Source organism: Callithrix jacchus, chromosome 10 (genome assembly GCF_049354715.1).
Source record: "Callithrix jacchus isolate 240 chromosome 10, calJac240_pri, whole genome shotgun sequence".
NCBI lineage: Eukaryota > Metazoa > Chordata > Mammalia > Primates > Cebidae > Callithrix > Callithrix jacchus.
In genome coordinates, this window is record NC_133511.1 from 6022040 (window position 1) to 6040684 (window position 18645).

At 41.1% G+C, this 18645-nt stretch overlaps 1 long non-coding RNA gene across 10 annotated transcripts in view; it reads left to right on the forward strand.

Annotated features, from left to right (window-relative positions):
• The window catches only part of LOC128929024 (uncharacterized), a 597561-nt gene that overhangs the window by 38819 nt on the left and 540097 nt on the right, over positions 1-18645 (forward strand). For 4 of the 10 annotated variants that reach the window (XR_013522993.1, XR_013522996.1, XR_013522990.1 and 1 more), the window contains exon 1: positions 440-16671. The exons of 4 other annotated variants lie outside the window; for them this stretch is intronic. This is a non-coding gene — a long non-coding RNA (uncharacterized LOC128929024). Of the gene's footprint in view, positions 1-439; positions 16672-18645 lie in introns of those variants that run through there. 2 more of the 10 variants (XR_013522994.1, XR_013522997.1) reach the window with 2 other exon arrangements.

Below are 18645 nucleotides of genomic sequence, written 5' to 3' on the forward strand. Positions count from 1 at the left end.
GTGAGCCGAGATTGCACCATTGCACTCCAGCCTGGGCAAGAAGAGCGAAACTCCGTCTCAAAAAAAAAAAAAATGAGTGTTATAAAAAACAAAAAGACTGAAGAATTAATTATTCCCAAGTAGAACATGATATGACAGATTCTGTTTCTGTCCATGATGGAGTAAAGGGACTAAGTTTAACTTTCTGTCTTAAACTACTAGAAAACTTGATGGAGTATATCAAACCACTGTTTTCAGACATTAACCAACATGAAGCACAAGACCATGATCCCTGAGAGGAGAGAAACAAATGGGGTTAGTCTGACGACTACACTGGCATTTTGGCTGCAGGCACATTCTTGAATGTGTAGCGAGGAGGGACATTCCAAGTAGATCATAATGGTCTCCTGTGATGAGATGGAGATCAGAGTTCAGGCAGTTTGAAGCAACCGGAAGTTTCAGAGGAGAGCTCTGATGAGGAGAAAATTACACCAGAAAAGAGCTGCATAAATCTGCAAAGGGGTTTCTGTGAGTCTTTGCTGGATATGCATGCATAGGATAAAATTCCTTGAAATTGGAAAACAAACTGACTAGGAAATTGTAAGCTAAATGTTACCTAAAACTATTTCAAGAATGGAAATCAGGTATTATTTTGTAGTAATGCAAAGAAAAGACAAAACTGTTAAAAGGATTAAACAAGCTAGGTATGCAAAATGTTCAGCCTAGTGCTTGGTGTATGTGAAGTTGCCAGATTTCACAAATAAAAATACTAGATGCCTAGTTAAATTTAAATTTCAGGTCATCTGAAATTGGACAAACTTATACTGAAAACTATTCATTGTTTATCTGAGATGGAATATATACTAACAATTATTCATTATTTGTCTGAAATTTAAATTTACATGAGGACTCGGTATTTCACCTGGTAACCCTGGATGTATATTAAATGCCCAATTAATGTTAAGCAATACTACCACCTGGCAACTGGAATTAATTCCCAACACGCTGCAAAACTCAAGTGTTAGGACAATTATGCCTTTTTGCTCACTTTTGAGGTGATTACTCTTGTCCTACCTTGACCCTCTGATAACACCCATCACTCTTACTTGAAGGTCTCTCTTCCTGTGCTGTTGGGATGACACCTGGTTTTGATGCCCTTTTGATTATCTTCCAATCACTACAATGTTTAGGCTCCTTCTGTGTCATGTTTTTCTTTTTCTCCTACTAGCTGCTCATTGTAGGCTTTGCCTAAGGCTCAATCTTTGTTCTTTCCTTATTTTCTTTCACTCCTTTCTCTTTGAAAAGCTCAGCTTTTCTCATAGCTTTAGCCGTCACTTCTTTGTTAATCTCTGTGTCATCCAAGCTTGTCCTGCCCTCGTCCTCCTGCTTTGAGCCTGGATGTCCAGCTCACTACTTAAAATGTCCATATAGTGAACACAAGGGACTTCAGATGCAATGTACACAGATTTCAGCACTTCATCATGCTTCTCAATGGCGTCTCCTTCCAATTTCCTGAATTTTGCGCTACTATTATTTTTGATGTTTCTTTCTTCTTTAATCTTTACAGGTAAACAGTTTCCATTTGTATGGTTTCTTTTGGTAGTGGAATGAAAAATACGCGATTTAAAGTCAAAATAAACTGCAACAACTTCTTCTTTCTGGGTTTATGTGCAAGTTTGGGAGGAAACTGTGGAGAGAATTGGCACTATTTATTTCAGGGGGCATGTAAATATCTATACTGCTTCATTTTATTTACAGAGGTTTTTGGATATGAAAAGCAGAGCACAGCTGAAACTTTAGTCTCTGACAGTGTTTTACAGAATGGTAACACTCAGAATTGATGAACCTTGATTTTTTTGTTTCTGTGTGTGGTTTTTTTTTTGAGACAGATTTTTACTATTGTTGCCCAAGCCAGAGTGCAATGGTGCAGTCTCGGCTTACTGCAATCTCCACCTCAGCAATTCTCCTGCCTCAGCCTTCTGAGTAGCCAGGATTACAGGTACCTCCTACCACAGCCAGCTAATTTTTGTGTTTTTAGTAGAGACTGAGTTTTACCATGTTGGCCAAGCTGGTCTTGAACTCCTGACCTCAACTGATCAGCCGCCTCAGCCTCCCAAAGTGCTGGGATTACAGGTGTGAGCCACCGCATTTTTTTAGCAGATCCTTGATTTTTAGCAGATCTTATTAATGGATGTTTGGTTATGCAAATGCAAGTTAAAAGCTGAGGAGTGGGTGGAAAACTGAAGTTTTCTATATGATGAAGAGTAGGAATTAAGAAGTAATAGAGGCTCAAGAAAGGGATTTGGGCAACAAAGTGGGAAGCTGGAGTCTCCAGAGAAAGCCTCCTAGTGACGAACCGTGGGTGTCAGGCTACTTAGAATTTGTCGCAGCGTGGATGTCTAATATTCAGTTTAAATGGCTTATTTAGCAGCACTATAAAAATGTTCGATGTTGAGCTGGGTCTATATCTGAGTTTCTATGAAACAGAGACATGGAGAAGCCACAGGGGTTTGGAGATGGCAAAGAGATTTCACCCGAAACAGAAAGAGAGCCAAAGCGATCATGTGGGCCCCTAGGAATGTACAGAAACTTTGGGAAAAATATTGAATTTCCTATATATTGAAGTAGTCTACACCAATTTCATGTAAACCTCAAAGGACAAGGTAATTTTAGCTGCCATTTGGGTTACATTCTGTTTTTGTGTTTTTGAAATACAGTTTATTTATTTACAGAATAGTAACGCTCATAATTGATGAACTTCGATTTTTTTGTTTGTTTGTTTCTTTGAGACAGAGATTCACTCTTGTTGCCCAGGCTGGAGTGTAGTGGTGCAATCTAAGCTCATTGCAACCTTTGCCTCCCAGGTTCAAGTAATTCTCTTGTCTCAGCCCCCCAAGTAGCTGGGATTACAGGCACCCACCACCATGCCTGGCTAATTCTTGTATTTTTAGTAGAGACAGGGTTTTGCCATGCTGGCAAGGCTGGTCTCGGACTCCTGACCTCAAACGATCCACCCCCCTCAGCCTCCTAAAGTGCTGAGATTACAGGCACGAGCCACCACACCCAGCCATGGGTTGCATTCTTTTAAGCAACTCTTAGAATCTGTTTCCACTGCTGCCATAGCTAGCAAATCACACCCAGGCGACAGCCATTGCCTCCTGACTGGTCTCTTGGTCTCTGTTACTTCCACTCACACATATCCATTCTTCTACCAACCTTCTGTTTTGGTTTTATGGATTCTAAGTTCTCCTGCCAGGAAGCTGTGTGACTCTTGCCATTACACAGGAAGACTGATAGTTATTTCTTGCTTTTCAACATTATGAATTTCTTTAAATGACGTTGGATCACAGAACAATTACATACTGAAAGCTCTTTATCTTGCATAATTATAAAAACGCCTTTACTCTTTCTCTCCAGCAGATGGGGCCAGGGAAAAGATTTTGCCAAGATTCCAAAGCTGAGGTTTCTTTGAAGCAGCTGCTTTAGCTCAGGTTCTTACACAATCCTCACAGCAACCCTGTTAAATAGAAATGATAACCTATTCTACAATAGGAAAGTTGAGGCAAGGAAGGTTAAGTCATTTGACCAAAGCGGCGTGAGTTAAAGTGGCAGAGCCAAGATTAGATCAGAGATCTCTCTGACTCCAAACCCAATGCGCTTCCTATACTGTGTTTCCTCTCAGGAGAAGAAAAATGCTTATTTCAGCTATGTTCCCTAGATAGCAAGCACTGAGCATTTTTGGAGATTGCAGGTGAACTGATGATTAAGCAAAATAATCAAGAAAAAAATGAAGCGTAAGGATTTTTAGCAGAGTTGATGAGCAGATCAGTAAAATGCAAAGTAGTGATGATCAGGCACTTTATGTTCTTGCCTTTCTTAATTCATGAAGTTATTATAAGAACCAAAAGAGAAAACGGACCCATAAAAAGCACAAGAAAAAGTATAAAGTACTCTCCAAGTATAGGGTTTAAGAATTTTGGTTATTACTGTTTGTGAAATTATCCTTTGGATCCTATTTGTGCAGTGATTTATAATTGGCTTTTTTGACATAATGTCAGCTCTTCCTGGGGAAGCATTTACTAGCTAACTTCATACTTCTGACAGCTGCAGGCAGGTGCGATGCACAGCCCCAGCAGCAGGTGTGCACTTCTGGGAACAGCTGGAAACTCCGGGAGGAGATTCCATCCAGGTAGGTACTATGGAAATACACAGAGGGAGAATCCGACAAGTTCTGAGTGAAAGGTATATACACTTAGGTTTGAGTTTTAGGCAGACTTTTTTTGAGGTAACAACATGTTATAATAGTAAACAGGGAAACAATTACTGCTGAACTCCATCCCTGTCCAAATCCTGCAGTGTATGAGTCATAGTCATAATAAAGATTGGACAGCCTTGGGAATAATCGAATATCATGCAAATAGAAGCAATTTGAAAGTAGTAGTATTTTTCCTTTGCAAAAGTAGTACATATCTACTTTTTAAAAGCAAGAAAATTTATATCTATCAAGTGAATGTCTCATTTCCCAATTTTCACCTTTCCCCATAATCCATCTGCTAAAAGTTTGCCATGTATTTTTCTCGCATTTTAGTATATTTTCTCTCTTAAATATATGTATTCTCTCTCTTTCTCTCCAAATACACACACTGTGTGTGTATTATAAATGCATGTATTTATGTATTATAGTTCATTTGTTATATATAATGTATATATGTATTTAAACAAAAATCAGACTCAGACTATAACTGTTCTGATTTCTGCTCCATCTGCTTACTCGATGGTGAGCATTCTCTGCATCAGTATGTTCAGCTCTGCCTCATGGTAAAAGCAATTTCAAAAGCTAATTTAGAAATAGTGACGGAGAGAATATAAAGTAATACTTTGCGAGGTCTGGGGAAATAAAGAAGAGAAAGGAAATGAATGGAGAAATGGCAATTAATAATGAGTTAGACAATAGTTTCTATCTTTTAATCTCTCTGTTTCTGTATTAAATATTCAGACATTTTTTATTTACAGAGTGAGGTGTCTCAAGAATAAATGTATGACTGTCACAAATCTTTAGATATAGTTGTTTTATGGTTAAAGAAGTCTTCACGGGCTTAGAGAACAAGCAGAAAGAACACACAGGAAACTAAAAGCAAGCAATTTCTTTTGCTGTCTAAGGCCTCTTGCTAGAGCCAACCAACCCATACAGATATCACTTTAGAGATGGGATTTATTTATGTTATTGCTCACAGTTAAATGGAGAAGCATACTGTGAGTTTTGCTGTTTAAAAACAAACAACACTGCTGGAAAATATTGACATATAGTGCTTCTGCACAAGAAAACTTGCAACGACAATTTTCTTCGAGGGAGGACTGACGTTCCCTGAGATATTCTGCATGGAGTTGGGTTTAAATTATATAAAAGGTCTAAGAACTGATGTTAAAACAGTTCTTAAAAGAGGTTTCTATGGGCCAACCGGAACGGTAAATTCAAATGCATTTTCACTCTTTACACCTGGAAATAACTCTAGAGATAAGATGGATGAGGTGGTGGAATTACCAGGGGGCCACAAGCAGCCCCACTGGCCCCTCTAAATATACCCTCGGTGATTTGAAGGGCAGGGCCAACTCTTGCCTACTCGTCTTCCTTCCAGCAATTTCTTTCCAAGGTACTTCTTTAATATTCGACACAGCTCTCAAAAAGAGATAGGGATCATGAAGAAACGAATGCATTCAGCTAAGACTTTTCAGATAATCGACTGAACTAGTAGGAGGTGGAATAGGAATGGGACGTGGGCCACAAGCAGAAAACTAAACCAGCAAACCGGCAGGCAATCAAACCATCCCTGCCAGAGAGCACGTAAAACCTGGCTGTGGAGAGCAGGTCGGCAGAAGACGAATACTGAAGCAAAGAAGGCTATTCAACTTCTTGAAGACCAGTATTAAGACTTGGGATCAGAGAATGCTAAACCTTCATCTTTCTGGTGCTGAGTGTGGTGGACAGATTCTGGCGAGGCCCTTATGATCCTGCCTCGTTCCTTCTGCAGCCTTAGGTAGTCCTCCGCTCCTCCTCTTCCTCCAAGTGTGGAAGATGCCTGTGACTTGCTTCCAACCTTTAGAATATTACAAAGGAAATGAGGTGTATGGGATTATGCATACATGGTTATATTAAATAAGATCACAACTTCTAGGCTGCGTGACATCACGCCTGTAATCCCAGCACTTTGGGAGGCCGCGGCGGGCCGATCACTTGTCAGGAGTTCAAGATCAGCCTGACCAATATGGTGAAACTCTGTGTCTATAAAAATGCAAAAATTAGCTGGGCATGATGGCGAGTGACTATAATCCCAGGTACTCAGGAGGCTGGGGTGGGAGAATCACTTGAATCCAGAAGGTGAAAGCTGCAGTAAACCAAGATCGCACCATGGCAATCCAGCCTGGGCGACACAGCAAGACTCCATATCAAAAATAAAAAATAAGATCACAACTTCCAATGTGTAAAGAGACCCTTCCTTCCTTGCTGTCTTTGAAGAAGCAAGTTTCATCTTGCTTACATCTCTATGGAGGGAGCTATGTGTCAAGGCACTGAGAGCAGACTCCTGCCAACAAGAAACCGAAACCCTCACTCTGGCAGCTTGCAAGGAACTCATAGGATTGCCAAGAAGCACTTAAGCTTGGAAGTGGATTCTTCCCCATTAAAGCCTCAGATGAGAACGCAGTTTCATTGTGAAGGACGCAACTAAGCGAGGCCTGGACTACCGGCCCACAGAAACTGTGAGACAATAAATGCTGAGTTTGTAGTAATATTGTTCCACAGCAATAGAGAACTACACATTGAAGCATAAAACTCATAGGGTGATACCTGGTATTGTTGTGAACTGGACGCGAGCCTGGGAATCTCGTCCAGCGAGAGGGTCCCAAACCTGGAAGAGAGCGTGCGCCGGAAAAAAAGGAGATAGAAAAGAGCGAGGTCTGGAGGGCTACATGCGCTATGCTCATGCAGCAATTTTATTTTTGCAATATGTTCCATTATATACTTTTCTGAAGTTAAAGTTGTTTACGCCAGATCAACGTACTTAAGTTACAGTAAGCAAGTTACGCCCACTAAGTTACGCCCAGTAAGTAAGTTAAGCCCAGTAAGTAGGTTACTTCCAGTAAGTAGGTAACGCCCAATAGGTCAAGGTAAGTAAGTTACAGTCACGCCCAGTAAGTTACGGTAAGTAAGTTACCAACTGTAAATACTTAAGTTAATATTTTACAATGAAGGTAACAAGGGTCCAAAATGAACACAAGCAATAAACCATAAGGAGCCAAAAGTAGACACAATGCCTCCCAAGTCCTCACATCCATAAAGTAATGTCTGTTAATTATTTTGGATAACATATAGTTCCTCTCTCGGTTCCTGCTTTCCTTCAGCTCGACTCCCCCAACCAGGGATCTGTGTCTGGGCTCAAGCTCACCGTATGGCGAGGCCCATTTCCTAGGGGCCTCACACGGGAGCGATCCCCACAGGTCTCCCTTATGGTATCACCTAATTGGATCTTATAAACCTTTACCACCATAAAGGGAAAAATATCTGTAGCGACTGTACTAAATTCTCCCACTGGCAGTGGGAGACTTTTTTATGTCCTTGTTTAGAGAGTCTCATTAGTTTTTCTCTCTTCTTAGATAATAAACTCTAGCTGTAGTGCTGTAGCACTGGAGAGTTCTATATTGCCACCCGCCTATGACTTACTTGGCCAAGGGTAATGTTTGCCAGGCCAGTTATACCTCTTTTCCTAGGTATATGGAGTTAAAATGGAAAGGCAGAGTTCATAAGACAGAATGAGAATATGTAGCTGAAAGGTTGTGTAGAAATGAAGCCAGAATTAGGGCCATGCCGATGAACAGTTACAAGCAAAAACCATGGCAGGACAGACCAAGGAGCTGTTTAGAGGCCTCTGGCCTTCAGAGAGGACATTGTAGCAAGACATGGGAGAAAGTGGAGATGGGACCCTCTTAGGGAGAGAGAGGGAGACCAAAGCAGGGCTTGCTGGTAAAGTTTGGTTTCATTTTCTGCAAAGGGAAAGGAGAAGGGAATGCAAGGTTTCCTCTTTCTTTGTAGCAATTCTTCCCCTCTGTAACCTTGCAACTAAATTATACATGATCAAATAATACTGTGTTTAATTTTTAGAGTTATATTTTATTTATATATGGTTTAAATGGTAATACGGTTATTGTTTTTAAATCAAAATGTACAAATCTTCCTCATAAACGTGTTTCCCATCTATGCAGTCTCTGCTTTCTGTAAGAAAAACAGAATCCTAAACTTCCCACAAAAAACCGAATGGACCTCTCTGGGCCAAGGGAAACCTGAAAAGCTGAATTCCCAACCATGATGGGAAAGGAGGTCAGACATGCCTCGTTAAACACCTTCCCTTTTGGAGTTTAGACACAACTGACCAGTGTTAACAATGAAATAGAGATTATAAGACTGACAACACATACTCACTTTAGCAATAAGATGCCAAATTCTTACCTGACTCTGGTATAGCAGCACATTCCAATAGGTCCTGTAGGAAATAAAAATATTTTACCCCAAAATATATTTCTTGGACATCTCTTGAAATAGTTATGTAAAGCAATGTTTTGTGGGGGAAATTTGTATCTACAGGAATCTCCTTCCCTTTTAGGCGTTTCCCTAATCTAGGAGAGATTAAATGAGAGTATAAAACCTTTAAGGCCTGAGAAGAGATATTTACCATTTATTTTATCTGGAGGGTTCTTCTACACAACAAGAACGTTGGTTTCCCAACCCCCCTTATCTCAACTCAAGCATTTATTTCTACTGACTTCTCTAACTATGGACACACTGTCTTAGGACCTCCTGAGAATGATCCCCAGGCCATCACTCATACTGGCTCAGAATGAATCTCTAAACTATTTTGTAGAGTTTGCCTTTTTCATTAGCATTTCTATACCCTCGTGAAGATTATTAATGTTACCAGTCTAGTGTTTATCGTGCCAGAGATTTATGCATATTCTGTAATTGCCTGATGGGTTCATCTTGTCTACCACCCAGAAAAGCCAATGCACTGAGAACGGTAGGTTTTTACAGCAAAGAAAGAGTTTAATTAATGCATGGCTAGCAAAGTGGAACATGGAGTCTATTACTCAAACCAGCCTCTTTGATAACTCAGAAGCTAGGGTTTTGAATGAATAATTTGGTTGGCAGGAGACTAGGGAATGGGTGCTGCTGCGTGGCTGGGGTTGTGAAAAGCAATCCTTGTGAGCTGAGTCAGCCTCGGGGTGGGGCCCACAGGACCAGCTGAGTCATGAGTTATGGATGCAGGTGAAGTAAATCAGTCATCAGAATAAAGAAGTCTGAAAATCATCTCAAAAGACGAATCTTAGGTTCTTTTATCAATCTTAGTGATCAACCTTAATGATGTTTTCTATAGGAGCAACTGGAAAAGTTACAAATCTTGTGACCTCTGGCACCATAAACACTTATAGAAAGGCAATATGCCCACATTTCAGCTGAATTCAGACCCTTCCTTTAATCCTAATCTTGCGGCTTTTCATTAATCTTACAAAGATGGTTTTAGTTTCCAAACAGGGAGGGGATCAGTTTTATGGAGGGACTATTAGCATTCTTGCTTCGAAGTGAAACTATAAACTAAGATCCTTCTACGGTATCTTGGCCTATGCCCAGGAAAGAATGGGGACAGCTGACATGGGAGGCTAGAAGCAAGATGGAGTCAGTAATGCTAGACTTCTTTCACTGCCAAGTGGTTTCAACTGAAGCAAAAATATCTTTTTTCCTCCTTTTTCTTAATGTACTATACTTTAGTTAGCTTTTCCCTTATTGTCTTTCTCCTCTGGTGGCTTATATGATTTTTTTACATTTAATTTTCACTATGATATACCTGACAATGGATTTCTTCATTTGATATGCTTACAGTTTGCCAAATTTGAATGCACGGTTGATGTCTTTCATCCATTTTAGGAAATTTTCCATAATTACTTTTTCCTATTTGTCTGGGGTCTGAGCAATTGCAAATCTACAAGATCTTTCTCTCTCTTGCAGAACATCCTCTATGCCACTAGTTGCTCAACAACAGTCTTGTGGAGGAACACTGGTGTACAGGAAAAGCTAGCCCTGTGTTTGGAGCTTCTTTAGATTCCAGCCAACTGTGCCAAACAACATGAAGCCAGTAAAAGTTCACTGAGTTTTAACTTGTCTCAGCAAAAGTCTGCTGCTAAGACAAGGTTGCTCTTCCACTTGTCTATGCTTCCAGACTCCTCAAATATGCCCCTGAAGGTAAAAGTGACCACCATGGAGACTTGTTTATCTAAAGAAGCCTTGTTCCTTTTGCTAATTTATTCAACTTCTTTGTTTCCACAGATCCTCAATGATTTTAAAGGGAAAAATAGTTCCCCTCCTTCCTTGGTGTTTTCTCATTGTTATAGGAATGATAGGATGATGGCTTTTTGCAACTGTTGGGGCTCAGAAAACAGTACCTCCAAATGAAGACCTCAGCAGCGGCCTCAGAAGCAAAACATGTTCTCTGACCTTCTCCTGTCCTCCTGTCTCTCAGTCCCATTCTTTGCAGACGTTAGCCATAAAAACTAGAATCTCTCTTCCCTAAGGTGTGTCAGAGAAACCAAAACCCCTTTCCTGAAAGCCAGCCAGAAAATCTAAAATATTCTATTTAGAAACTGTCCGTAAAGAGATTATCTCACCAGTCGTGGTGGCTCACGCCTGTAATCCAAGCACTTTGGAGGCCAAGGCGGGCGGATCACCTGAGGTCAGGAGTTCAAGACCAGCCTGACTAACATGGTGAAACCCTGTCTTTAAAAAAAAAAAAAATTATCTCATCTGACTTGCTGGACTGTAGGTCATACAAGACCCCATTTCACAGAGGGTTCCGCCTGTACACAGAAGGAAGCAGTATCTGCTCACAGAGACCAAGAAGCTGCTAGGCAGAGAGGGCTTGCTGGATTTTCCCACCCATTTTTGTCCAATAGACATATCCTTTTTGTCCAGTCATATTTCTTTCTTTTTTTTTTTTTTTTTTTTTTTGAGACGGAGTTTCGCTCTTGTTACCCAGGCTGGAGTGCAATGGCGCCATCTCGGCTCACCGCAACCTCCGCCTCCTGGGTTCAGGCAATTCTCCTGCCTCGGCCTCCTGAGTAGCTGGGATTACAGGCACGCGCCACCATGCCCGCTAATTTTTTGTATTTTTAGTAGAGACGGGGTTTCACCATGTTGACCAGGATGGTCTCGATCTCTCGACCTTGTGATCCACCCGCCTTGGCCTCCCAAAGTGCTGGGATTACAGGCTTGAGCCACCGCGCCTGGCCGACACACCCTTATTATCCAGTCATATTTCTACATGGCTATCGATACTTGAATGAACCTAAGCTAAAAATGAACCATTTCCCTTATGTCTTTGTGTCTTCATCCTGAAGGGTCCCTTGTATACTCATTAAGTAATTTGATGTGCCTTTTCTCCTATTAATCTGCCTTTTGTGAGATAATTTTTCAGTGAACCTTCAAAGGAGTAATGATAAAACTTTTCCTTGGCCCCCATACAACCATTTACCAGTAAGTGGACATAGATCTTCTAACTCTTTTTGACGTTTTTCACTTAAATTTAATTTTGTTTGCTTTTAGCTTTTTGAAGTGTATGCCTTCCATGTTGCTTTAATTATTAGAATACTTTATTGTGTCTCCCTCAGTTTTGTCTTCATTTCTGTGATGGTTTTATTGCTTTTTTCTTCCATTTGTTCCCGAGCTTTGACAGTCTGTTTGTAATAAGGGCTGCCATAACATGCCCCAAGGCAATTGGGGCAGGTGTCTTAACTTTGGCTCAAAGTCTTTAAATTATATTTTGTGTCTTAGCCTCTTCCTTTTAGGATAAAAACCTCATCCTGTAAAATAAAAATAAATGTTCCAGTGAGTTGAGAAGATGGTTAGTTTTATAGACAGAAAGGGCTGAAGAACACAAAACCGGCTTGATCATGTGAGGAGAGGGAGACAGAATAATAGAAATATCGCTTATTGGATAACATCAGGTTACCTCGGGCCACTTTTTGTTGTAAGGATTAAAACAGAGAGAACTCCCTTACCTTGCCGATTGAAGATTGAAAATGACTTATTCGGAAATTGGCTGTTATCTCTCTCATGATGTCTTGGAAGGTCAGATAACAACTCAGTTTAGTTTGTGACCGTAACTTTAGCGTGAATGACTCCATTTTTATTTTAGTCTCATCTCTTGGGGTCTAGTGCAGGAGTTTAGTCCAAAACAATGGACGCCTATAATGTTTGTTTAACATGAGGGAATCTGTTTATAGTTATCAGTAAGCATGGAATTTGGGCAAGTTACATTCTTGCCTGGGTCTGGGTGAACTGTCTCTGTATTCAAGAGGATGGAATTGATAATTTTTAACCTTAAACACTTTACTATCTTTGAGATAACAGACTGTTGAGAAATGTTAAGTTTATGAATATTGATGTTGAGAAATGTTAAGTTTATGAATATTGAGAAATGCCGAGTGTATGATAATATTTATTGTTTGCTGGGAAGAGTGATGGCAAGGAAAACCTAGCCGTCCCCCTCTCCCTCCCAGTAGAATCCTGCTTGGGGCATTCTAAAGTGTCAGGACAATGTATAAATTTCATACACTGGTTAAAACAATTCTTTAAGATATCTGACCCTGCCCCATAGCTTCTTTTCAGTTTGTCTGTGATCAGTGGTAAGCAGCCACCAGCTGCCTACTTGGCATATTTTGTGTTATGAGAAAATATTGAACATCTATTTGTTAATAATAATCACCTGTTCAGAGGGAACACATGCGTGGGTCAGAGTCTCCCAAAGCCTTCACCCTGGAATGCTGTCAGCCCCTGAGGCTCTCAGCTTGGAAGGCTGCTGGCCCCTCGGATAGTCTCACTTGGTTGTTCTATCTGGGTGTCTGCCTCTCAATTCCTTCAGTGCCACCTGGGTCGGGGTGTGTACAGCCAGGCTGGTTCTTGGTAACAGACACTTCTGAGCTCTACAGAAAGTTTGCAACTAGAGGGCTGTTTGGGAGTGTAAAAAGAAAATGTCTTGGGCCCCCAAAGTTACTAAGGAAAACTCAAGCTGGAAACTGCTTACAGCAAACCTGCCTCCCGTTTTATTCAAAGTTATCTGCTCAGACAGATGCAAATCTAATTGCCTCCTTTGGAAAGGCTAATCAGAAATAAAAAGAATGCAACCCCTTGTGTCTCACCTATCTGTTGCCTGGAAGCTTCCTCCCAGCTTTGAGTCTTCCTGCCTTTGTTTGAAGTTGCCCTTCTTCCCTGACTGAGCCAATGTACTTCTTATGGATATTGATTGATAGCTCATGTCTCCCTAAAATGTGCAAAACCAAGCTGTGCCTTGACCACCTTGGGCACATGTCACCGGGACCTCCTGAGGCTGTGTCACAGGCACATCCTCAACGTCGGCAAAGTAGAATTTCTAAATTAACGGAGACCTGTCTCAAACTTTCTAGGTTCAGAGGAACATGAGACAGAGAATCCATACACTTGTCCCCCATCTCATTCTTCTGTATGTAGAGCTGTACACATAGCCGCTTTCAGACAGAAACAGCCAACTTCCAAGTTGACAGAAGACAACCAAAAGGTGTCTTTTGAAAAGCCCATGCAGTTTCTTGTGAAATGACTTGCCCACGTTTTCAGGAAATGTTTGACCCCCTAAGACCCTGGTGTAAGAAATAAATAGGAATAAAATACATACAGCTGGAGGCACATACAGTACGTTTCTATCAATGGTTTATGTTTACTGTTTGAGCTCCCATATGATTTCCTGTCTCATCCTCTGTAAGACTTCTTGGTAATAATGCTAATAAGTACAAAAACTTACAAAATGAAAGCCAAGTGCCAGGTAATCTTCTGAATGCTTTATGTAAATTATCTCAGTTAATTCTGACAGTAGCCTTATGAAATGCAATCATGTGTTCCTTAACAATGGGAATACAACCTGAGAAATGTTTCCTTAAGCAATTTTGTCACTGTGCTAACATCATAGTGTGTACTTACACAAACCTAGATTATATAGCTCATGACACACCGAGGCTATATGGTATAGCCTATTGCTCCCAGGCTATAAACTTGTACAGTATGTGACTGTGCTAAGTACTGTATGGAATTGTAACACAATGGTATATATTAATGTATCTACATATGTTGAGAATAAAAGAGTCTCAAAGAAAATAGGCACTTAAGCAAAAGATTTCTTAGCAAAGCAAATTTACTTCTGCAGAAGGGTGCTGCTCACAGGGCTGGTTGCCATGTGTGCACACTGAACAAAGAAGGGAAAAGTTTTTTTATTTTTAATGCAGTTTGTCCCTGCTACTGTGTCCTGCCTCCATTGGCTGGAGTTGTACTGCACAGTCTAAGCTGAACTCGATTGACTGACTTAAGAGTGCAGGGCTGTGTGTAATGAGGAGGGGAGGGCAGTTTCAGCAGAAGAGCTGTTGGGCCAGGAGGGGTAATTTACAGAGTGAGTAGCAGGTGTGGCTCTGTAGATCAGGACCAGGGAGAAAGTTGTTTACTGAAACCAGGACAGGGAGGCACAAAGGAGAAGGAAGTCTGGCCTTGAAAGTGGTTAACAAAGAACAAGGGAACCCACTTGAAGAGGAGCTTCTTGTATTTGACACATATGTCTAGATGAGGCAGGAAAATAGGGTGTGAAGGCAGGGCACACAAGGCTAATTCATACTGGAGCTATGATGGAAATATCCTCTCCATAGGGCACAGACCGAGTGAATGACTTTGTAACTTTACCTCATCCTCTCCTTTCACATAGGGGGTACCCCAAGTGACCAATGGGATCCTCTTGGGGGTATATAAACTACCAAAAATTTTGTAATGGGGCCTTTGAGCCCCTATACTCAGACCCACTCCCACAGTGTGGAGTGGTCTTTCATTTTTGATAAATCACTTTATTCCTTCCTTGCTTTGTTTATGTGTTTTGTCCAGTTCTTTGAACAAGACGCCAAGAACCTGGACACCCTTCTACCATTAGCGTATTTTAGTAATCCAGCCAGGAGGAAGCGGTAAGCCCAAAGTTTGAGATTTATACTTCTCCTTTCTCCTTTTCCCTTCTGCTTCATACAGGGAACCTCTCTTCCCTTCCAGCCAGGGACCCTTGGTGGGCACCTTCTAAACATGAATGTAACTGCAGGTGTCTGGCCATAGCCAGTGAAACCAAGGGGGTTCCATGTGGAGAAGCCTGGCCACCACCACCCCGGTTTTCTTAAGAAGCCTGGGTCTTTTTCTTTTTTTCCCCTTTCTTTCTTTTTCAGACTTTCAGCAGCTGTTTCCTAGTAGCTCCTTGGAAATTGAGGACAATTGGCTGGAGTCACTCCGTGGTACTGATTGAAAGCCTAGAAGTGAATAAGGAAGGACTTTTTTCTCATCTCTGCGTGGTCTCTGATCCCTATTTGTGTCTCAGGTTGGAGAAAACTGGTATAGGTTTCAGGTGACTTAATCCTTTTCTTATGCTAAATTCTTCCCTTCCACTATTCAAGTGGCTGAGGGCAAAGGAAACCTACTCAGCCTCAGTTCCTATCATCAAAGGTCCTGGAAGGGAAAGCATGGGAAAGTGTGGCCTTATCAAATTACAAGGATGCTAAAACCTCGGGATTACACTTAGGTACCAAAGGAAAGCTCATAGCAGCTTCTGGAAGGAATGCATGCAAAGTGGAACTGTTGCCCACCTAAGAAAGCCAGAGACATCTGGAACTCTAAGATTGGACCCCACAAGGGGATGCTTTGGGGGTCCTGAAAACCTCAATGTCCCCAAAGGGGACGCCCTTGGCAGAGGTTCTGAGGTCTAGTATTAACTCATCCTTAGAGTTTTCTATCACAGTTGCAATGCTGGTTGGCCCCAAAATCAAACTGTCTTGGAGACTGCTTTAGCTGAAATTTTGGTTCCCAGCCTTCCTTGCATTATCTACTGGGACAAAGTAAAACTGGCAGGCTTGTACTGCTCTCTCACGGTCAAGGTTCCAAGCTATTGGATATTTGTTTATGTAGATGTATACGTGCATAGACGTGTTTATTTGTATGCACACTTACTGTTATAAGCTGTGTCTGCCAAACTGGCTTATAAGTAAAAGAGCACTCCTAAATTGAGTAAATAAGTCTAAGCAATTTTCAAGTTCACATAGCCCAAGTGTAATTTTACTCAACAAGCTAGCTTAAAAATTATTGGTGGAAAACATAGAAAGGCCTTCAAAATTGTCAGCATACATTTTGTCCTGGTACAAGAGTGCTGGGAAGGGAAGAGCATGGTCCCTTTAAATGATACAGAAGTGGGGAAGGGAAGTGCTGCTTAGAGAAAGGCGGATCCTTGGCTAGGGCTCCACCCCACGGACCTAGGTGAGGACAGGCAATTCCTGCCCAAACGTTGCATTTCCCAAGACCACCCTAGTCTGCCACACCCCCATCTTGGGCCTATAAAAACCTGAGACCCTGGCAGGCAGACGCAGAAGTAGTTGGAGTTCAGGAGGAACGCAGCTCTACAGGGTATCTGCTGGTGGAATGATGTGGAGTTTCCCAGGGGGAAGCCATCTATCTCCCTTCTGGCTTCCCCATCTGCTGAGCACTACTTCTACTCAGTAAAACCTTGCACTCATTCTCCAAGCCCACGTGTGCTCCAATTCTTCTGGTACACCAAGGTAAGAAACTCTAGGATAGAGAAATCTCTCTGTCCTTGTGATAAAGAAAGGGGTCTGATTGAACTGGTTAATGCAAACCACCTGTAGATGGCAAACTCGAAGAGCACCCTGTAACACACACTCACTGGGGCTTCAGCTGTAAACATTTATCCTTAGACACTGCTGTGGGGTTGGAGCCTAGAGGTTTGAGGAGCTAGGCACTGAGGAACTGAGCGCAACCCCATTGCACGCCCCGTGAGGCGGATAAGGGAACCTTTCACATATCAGCTTGTTTTTTTTTTTTTTTTTTTTTTTTTTTTTGGTTTGTCTTTGCTAGATATGTTTAAATGTCAGTGTTAATTAAAGCTGGGAGCTGCTTGCCCAGGGCTGGGGGTGGGGGCCGGGGGGCCTGCTTTTCATTCTATCCACTCACTCACTGAGATATATGCATATCTGATTGCTTCCTTTGGAAAGGCTAATCAGAAACTCAAAAGAATGCAACCATTTGTCTTCACGTGTGATGTGAAAGCCACCAAGCCCAGTCCTCACCCTGAGTTGTCCCTTCTTTCCAGACCAAACCAATGTTTTACAAATGTTTATTAACGTCTTATGTCTCCCTTGCTAAAAGTAAAAAAAAAAAAAAAAAATAAGTGAATGAAATAAAAGTTTTAGGCAAACTTTTGTGTAAATTAAAATCCTAAAGTTATTTTTGATACTCATTTAATGTCTGGGTCATTTCTAATTAAGAAAGGGTTGTGATAGGGGAAATATGTTTCAAAAATCGTGGGCTTGTTCTTACCTGTAAATATCCATATCTGATAGTCCAGAATTTCTTGCTTTTTAGTATCTCACTAAAGGGTTATGTTACTAGTGGAAAAACAAAAAAAGTAATTCAAAAGTTATCTAAAAGTTCAAATTACAGATTTGAAAGGATTATTATAAAACAGTATGGTCAGAAATCATAAGCAGGGGAGAAAGATGTGGAACAAGTTTAATAAAATATTTAAGATCTGACTAAGAATTGGAAATATTTGGCTACTTAACATTTTCATAGTTAAAGCTTAGTCTTGATTAAAGTAAGAGGTATTGTATAAATGCATCAGGAGTTTGGCAGTTCTTTTTCAATATACCTAAGCCTGAAGCTAGATTTAGTGTGGAGCCAAACTTCACATACATGGCTCGTGCCTGGCTCCGTGTTTACTGTTTTGAGTGGATGGTGCTAAATTACTGATTAGTCACGTGCCTAAAGTGAATTTCTTGATTGCACAAAATGTATAACAATATTGGTGAACCGAAGGATATTGACTTGTGTATCAGGAGTAAAATACTCAATATGTGGGGTTTGGGGGGCCCTAAATGACACTGTAGTCTCCAGGGTAGATTGAGTAGAAAAATTTAGGGATGGCTTCCTGTTTATCTGTTTTTGTTTGTAGTTTTTATTCCTTTGCTTTTTATTCCCCTCTGGCTTTGCTTGTTTATCCGTAATATAAAACCATGGTTCTTTTTACTTCTAGTGGAAGGCTTTTACTTGGTTCTGTGAATAGTTATTTTGTTTCCTATGCGTTTCTAGCAAGTCCTCATTCATTCCATTTATCTGGAATTCCTAAGCTACCTTTGTCAGGCTTCGGGAATTAATAGAGCACACCAGCTTTTTATTCTTAAACGTTTTGGATTTTGGGCATCCTGAATATATATATGCATATATTTATATTCTTAGTGGTGTATGTGTGTGTTTGCCTACAATCAAGCATGGTCACCAGGGCTGCTCAGAGGGAGCCCGGGAACCTCACATGCTGGAAAAAGATTAAGAATTTCTTACTAGTCTGGCCTCTTTCTTATACCCTGCTTAAACAAATATATACACACACATTATTTTGTTGCTTTTTTGAGACAGAGTCTGAAAAAAACTGGAGTGCAGGCTCTAGTCTGGGGTGCAGTGGTGAGATCTCAACTCACTGCAACTTCCACCTCCCAGGTTCAAACAATTCTCCTGCC